Source organism: Salmo salar, chromosome 03 (genome assembly GCF_965601325.2).
Source record: "Salmo salar chromosome 03, fSalSal1, whole genome shotgun sequence".
Lineage (NCBI taxonomy): Eukaryota > Metazoa > Chordata > Actinopteri > Salmoniformes > Salmonidae > Salmo > Salmo salar.
In genome coordinates, this window is record NC_138293.1 from 84,874,232 (window position 1) to 84,881,525 (window position 7,294).

At 39.5% G+C, this 7,294-nt stretch overlaps 1 protein-coding gene across 5 annotated transcripts in view; it reads right to left on the bottom strand.

Moving 5' to 3' along the window:
* LOC106601863 (SUN domain-containing protein 1) overlaps positions 1–5,488 on the bottom strand; it is a 45,264-nt gene extending 39,776 nt beyond the window's left edge. For 2 of the 5 annotated variants that reach the window (XM_082972840.1, XM_082972839.1), the window contains exon 1: positions 5,235–5,488. The gene's annotated coding sequence lies outside the window, so the exon portion shown is untranslated. Of the gene's footprint in view, positions 1–2,471; positions 2,769–5,234 lie in introns of those variants that run through there. The other 3 variants (XM_082972838.1, XM_082972837.1, XM_082972841.1) reach the window with 3 other exon arrangements.
* Positions 5,489–7,294: the final 1,806 nt, after the last annotated feature.

The following is a 7,294-nucleotide window of genomic DNA, read 5'->3' on the forward strand; positions in this document are numbered from 1 at the left end:
AAGGATTCAGCTTTTGTCAAATTCACATAAGTTGATTATTTTCATTTTAGCTAACCCTAACTCTTTTTCTAACCTTAACCTAATTATCCTAACCTGTTACATTAACTATCCTAATCTGCTGCGTAAATTTTCCTAACCTGCTACGAAATGTCAAATCTGACAAAACCTGTATCCTTTCTCGTCAAAACCATTCCCAGGCTTAGCTTGTAAAATCTTGCAAAGGGCACGACCTATGAACTTATACTCGAGAGACAGGCTGAACACAAACAGCACAGGCACACTCACTAGCCCGCCCGCCCAGATATGTATGTATGTATGTATGTATGTATGTACGTCACACACACACACACACACACACACTAGAGCAGGGTTTCCCAAACTTAAATAACCAACTCATCACCAAGCTTTGATTATTAGAATCAGCTGTGTAGTGCTTGGGCAAAAAACAAAACGTGCACGGAGGGGGGCAGGACCAAGTTTGGGAAACCCTGCTATAGAGAACCACAGTATGAGTCATAATACCCATAAAACCGAGCGGTCAAACAGGGAAATTTCAGTTTAGATTTAAAAAAGTCACCTTGTACGGGAGAGATTTACATGGTTATCAAAACGTCATGCCAGGGTAAGCCTACATGAAACACAAGCGGTGTTCGAATACTCATACTAACCTCACTATTTGTGACTTGAATTGAGTATATTGTATGCTTATTGGTCATAGTATGGATATAGTTAGTATGCCAAAAGTTCCCGTACTAAATTCGCCAAAATACGAAGTATACACACAGTGGACACTGTTTCTGTGCTTTTACGGCCCATAATGCAATTCTTCAGAAAATGGCTGTGGCTTCATAATTTTTCAGATTTTAAGAAAATGGTGGAAAATATGCAGCCGAAGTCCGATGAGAGCGGATACAAATTCATTGCTTGAACTAATTATGACAGATGTTAAGAAAATGTTAACCAATGTAATAAAGTAATAACATTTCACATAAGTTACACGTTATGTTGGCTGACAATTTGTTAGCTACACTACCCTTACGAACCACATAGCATTACAGCAGTATGTTAGCTAGTTAGTTGGCTACTAATACATCAAACTTGCCAGGCAGTATATTAACTAACTACCCAACGTTTGACTTGATTATTCACATCATTCTTAGCTAAGTGGTATAGTTGTTGTGCATTTCTATGGATATTGTTAATTTTGCCTATCTACTCCAATTTCAGAGCCCTCTCCTGTTGAATATGGGCGGTGTCAGAAAACTTTGGCAAAAAAAAGTGTAATAAATTGTTGCCAGCAGCCCAGTTAGTCACCAATGCTCTGGATAACATGAAAACAGCCTAACCAGCTCTGCTAGGGCGAGTAAAATGGTTAGTGACGTGTTCTATCATTGGAGTCTGGATGTAGATAGCCAACGTTAGTCAGTTAGCTTGCCGTTGAACGCTCGGATCAACCCTACTCCTCGGCCAGTGTCCAGTGTGACCTCTGAATGCTCGGAGAGTGAAACACTCTGAATTTACCAACTAACAATCTGACAATGCTCTGAATTTACGAACACCCATATCACACTCTGGCACTCCAGACACACCCGAAATCGTAAAATGTTTAGCTAGTCATTAGTTATGCTAACAAGCTAGCAAGAGGTTGCATTGCAACATCATCAACTTCAGGAGCACTCAACTGAAACGATAGTTCGTTTACAGTATACTAAAATTAACTAGTAGTATATACTCATTAAGTATGTACTATACAGTATGAGTATTCGAACACAGCTACAGCCCATAAGTGTTTCTAAAATCCCCAATGGAAAAATTAATGATGGAAAAACGATTGGCACCATTTCCCTGTTTGACCACTAGGTTTTATCGGTATTATGACACTCCACTGTGGAGCTCTGTAGAAACCTTTCTAAAATTGCCACTTTCACAGAACAGTAGGTGACGCGCTAGGTAAAAAAAAAATAACGATATCGAATTGTTGATTCTGCACAAGTCGGGTTTTGGATATGTCAAAATGTGTACATCCATTTCAATGTGTGCAATTGGAGCAGCAAATGCCTAAATTACAAATATGAATGCATGTCCAAGTGACCCATAAACTCCGTGAGTCTCGTATTGCCTAAGGCTAATTTTAGAAGGCAATATTTAGACAACACAGACACCCGCCCATGCACTGACATTAACGTTGCGTTTATAACATACATATTAAACGTAGGCTCTCATTGCGCGGATACTGAGGATAATATAAAACAAACGTTTGAGCCTAAGGTCGCAATTAACATGTGAAATAATATAACAGGCCCGAGGTTCTGTTCGCTGTCAAAACAGAATTCTGGAAAAAGGAGCCAGAGAAGCACTACAAACTGGGAAATAAAATGCGCGTTAATTTATAATAAATTACATTTTATGACTACTAAAAAAACGGAAGATAAAACATAATTCCAATAATATCGCGTGTAATTTATACTTGCCCGTCAGATAAGAGTCCATCTGTTATTCTTATGAGCGTAATCCAGTTGAAAAATATCCACACATTTCTGTCTTGCAAGATGCGTTAACTTCACACCGCATGTCGAGGCGTCTATTCCAGGTATCGATGATCCTAACCTAGATACCAAAATAATATTTATCCGTGAACATACACAAAAGTTTTCAAGTTGACAGTGTGTGTACGTAATTATCAGGCACTACAAGCAGAATTCCAAAATGGCTTCCCAGACGTAACAAAGCAAGAAGGATCGCAGCAGAGATGTTCCTCCCACTCCCGCTATTGTCAGTTTATGGCGCACACTGGATCTATTGGAGTAAAATGAAATTGCTGCATCCCACCACTACTGTGACTTCTCCCATCGGATGAGAGTTGAACTGGGAGTAGTGATCCAAGTATAATAGATATACTGATAAACTATAGCGTAATACTGAATTTGATTTAGTATCAAATCAATCAAAATCACTGAGTACAAATACTGGAGGTACAGAATACACAAAAAATAAAGCACTATGTTTTTGTCACAGGACTACAGAGCTCAATAACTATATGACTAGGGCTCTTATACAAAACTATAAATAATCTATAACTGGACAGTATAATGCAATCTGGGAAACTACTGCTACTGCACATTCAATGTATCATCATTTGCACAACACGATCTACTCATACAGGTATACATACATACACGTTCATAACACATTCACGATCCACCAACAGCTGTTTCCCCATCACCTCTCCAGGACAGAACTCCTACAGCTGAGGGATCACTATTCATGTAAATGGATGACCACAGGACAGAGAGTGGTATATTCTCTGTGGTCAAAAACATTCATGTTGGGCCAAACTCAAATCTTAACCAATGCAAGTGAATACATACATACATACATACATACATACATACATACATACATACATACATACATACATACAGCAAAATCAGTTACAGTACTGCTTTTAAATTTAGATCATATTTCAAATAAGGGCTTAATAATCCTAAAACACATAACTCAATGAAGTCTAACAACACATCATTTTCACTGGTAGCCTGTTTACAAAGCAGATTACAACCCAAATATCAAATCAGGATCAGCTGAGAAGTTGAGCCTCATCAATAATTAATTTGGCCCCCATGGAACCTTTTGGATCAAGATTTAGAAAATAGTCACATGAGACCAATACAACAGGATATATGCAACAGGGCAGTGGCACATTGCATGCAGCCAAGTCTGCATCTCCATGCCAAAAAAGTGGTCCAGCATCATTCTCCTCCAACTTCATAGGACTACTGCACCACCTACTGTCTGTGATAGTGTACTTCACCATGGTGATGTACCCTGTCACTGAAGCCATTTCAACCAATCACAGGGCTTTGGAAGATTGACAGGGGGAGCAAAAGGTGTCATCTCTGGTGTCTCGTTGGACATAGAGGCAGTGGGGTTTAGGGATAACATGTCAGGAGTGGTTGACGTAAGTCACTTGAATCGAATGATAGATGGAAAGAAGGAGCAATGCCTATAATTTTTACTGTCTTTTGATGAAGTGGTTCTCCCAACTTATGTAAAACTTGGATATGTGAGATATGCGGTGAGACCACATGTACAGAAGCCGCTGCAGTGTTACAATTGTAAAAACTTTGGACACGTGGCAAGTGTTTGTCGAAGGAATAAATATGTTGAAGAGTCAGATTAAGCATGTATCTGTAATTGTGATGGGAATCACATTCCCGAGTTCCCAGAGTGCCCTGTAAGGATGGAGGTCGCAGTAGCAGGATCAGGGCTATCCAGCAGATCTCCTATGTGGAGGCAGTGACAATAGCTGAAGGCGTGAATAGAGATGAGATGGTAGTGGATGTCCCACAGTCTGCAGTGAATGCCATACAGGAGAAGGATCCCGAAACACTAACAGTGAAGAAGGTGGACTTTGTTGCATTTATAGCACAAGTGACAAATTGCACTACTCAAACCAATTTAAAAAAATCAACAAAGAAATCTAAGAAGTTAGACATTGTGAAGGGGGCAAATAGATTTCTGGATCTCCAGGATTTTACAGCAGAAATGTTACAAGGAATACTGAATTAAGAGGTTCCTGAGCTGGGCTCTGAGTAGACATTTAAATCTGATTTAAAGAGTACAGTTTTAGGTTTTTGTTCAAAAGTATGGGTTAGTTACTAAGAGAACATAGTGGCATAGTCTGGTCGTGACCGGCCTCACACTCCAGTACAGTAGCTTGCAGTATATGCATCTGTTAGTTGGTTGCGATCCGCCAATAAAAACTAGAAGAAGAAGACAGGGGAAGCAGTAGACGGGGGTTACCGCGAGATGTTAAATTCAAAGTAAATCTAGTTCAGCTGGAGATGAGAAAAACATATTGTAGTTAGTTACCCTGTCAACATAAACGTCAATGATGCACACACCGTTCCAGTTTAGATAATTGGTGCACTGGTCAATAATTACGAAATCAGGAGAAATAAATCAAGTGCATGCAACCATGGTGGTGGTTGGTCGTCCAGCCTTGATGTGCTAGCTTAGTAGCTAGCTAGCTTACGTCATACTAAATATTGTGGTTATACCTTCTCGTATTCCAACGTTACTTTTCTGTTTTCTAACTACATCACTAGTTGCACGTATAATCCAACACGTATGCATACATTTCGCACGTCCCATATAACAAGTTACTGGTAGTAGAAACCTCTAGTCTGAATGTGGGACTATTTCTAAAATAGTTAACGTTTACTGTAACTTACACTCGACGCTGGTTGACAAATCCACAGGTTGTTGTGAAGATGAACGACGGTCTGTCTGGCTGTTCAGTTATCCACCAAATTCAGTTCAAGGAAGTAAAATGTTGCTACCAAGTCAGTGCATGGCAAGCCTGCCTAAAAAGTAGCCAACGTTCGGTTTGCCCTTTCCCCGACTGGCACAGTAATATTTTCCGTTGCTCAAACTGACATCACATGGAGGAGAGCAATAATTAACCGCGTTTCAAATCACAATCCTTTTTAGGTAAAAATGCCCATATATAGTAGCTGTAGGAATCGCGTGCAGCCAGAGCTGTAGCGCCGCTGGCTGGACGGTTTTAGCATCTCTTTTTCGTATCTGTCAATTTATTTAGTAAATAACAATACGTTTTTTTATACATTGATTGTTATCTATAAACTAATTAACTACCTGTTACTTATAACCCCATTACATATCCGTTATACACTGTTTATAAAGAGTACCTTAATATAAAATCGTACTCTTTTTAAACTGGCCTATATAGGCATACTGTGATATCATTTAGACCAGCAGTAGAGAGTGCACTGTATCCTATCCTATGACAACAACAAAAAACGATCAGCACACCATCATTTGAAGAGGTAGGCTAGATAACCAGTTCTACAGAGTAAATAATTGTGTTTTGGGAATCCATTTGTGTTATATAACAATGGAAAGACATAAAATATGTAGGGCAGGCCACATGTCATATGAGGAATGTTGTTGATGCTGATCCTATTGTTTCTTGTTACCTACCTGAGGTCACATGACTAGAAAGTTGAATAGGTTGTGTGAGTACAACTATCTCACTCTTGTAGAAGATAGGATCACTTTTGACAGGATTATAGACAATTTGCTGCACAGTATGAGGAACTTGTTGCACTTTGTGTGTTTGTTTGAGTTGCTTGCTGTACAGCCTGACAATGTGGATCACTGTAAGTCGTCTACACACCTTTGTTAAAAATGTGTCTTCTGACAAGTCCATTTGCTGAATTTGTTTTTAAAAAATGATTACCTACTAACATCTAGTACTGGACTGTATATGGCTCTTATGTATCTGTGCTCTCTTTCTGCAGATACCTATTGTGAGAGTTGCTTGACTACAGGCCAAGGTAGGATTGATATGCCTGTTTTCATTCATGTGAAGTGTGTACAAGAGGGCTAGTAGACAGTCATGGAAGGCATTGCTCTTGCACTCTTGCTACATTGAAGAACATCAGACCAGGCATTGTTGCTACACTCTTGCTACATTTAAGAGCATCAGACCAGGCACTGTTGCTACATTTTTGCTACATTTAACCACAGTGTGACAACAGAAGGCATTTGCTTGATCCTCAGATATAGAAATAGAGTTATTAGAATCATTGATTCATGCTCTTTTTTTCTTCTTCCAGAAATTGAGAGCAGAAGAAAGACACAGCAGAGTCCAGACGGGATGTTATTGAGAAGCTAGTCAATGGTGCTGTGTGTGGAACCTCTCCTTTCCACAAAAATTGTAAACTTTCCAAAGAAAATATGAAAACGTCCTGCAAGCACCTATTAGGTAATAATGTGAATTTGTGTTCTGTATCTTGAATAATATTTCCTACAAATGGACGTTTATAATGTTATTGAACAATGTGTGACAACTCTTCAGATGTGCACAATGAGGAGTTCCGTACAGGCAGAGTTGCAAAGAAAAAGCCATATCTCAGACTGGCCAATAAAAATAAAATATTAAGATGGGCAAAAGAACACAGACACTGGACAAAGGAATTCTGCCTAGAAGGCCAGCATCCCGGAGTCGCCTCTTCAATGTTGACATTGAGACTGGTGTTTTGCGGGTACTATTTAATGAAGCTGCCAGTTGAGGACTTGTGAGGCGTCTGTTTCTCAAGCTAGACAATCTAATGTACTTGTTCTCTTGCTCAGTTGTGCCCCGGGGCCTCCCACTCTTTCTATTCTGGTTAGAGCCAGTTTGCGCTGTTCTGTGAAGGGAGTAGTACACAGCTTTGTACGAGTTTCAGAAGAAAGTACTTTGTTTCTGGCTATTTTGAGCCTGTAATCG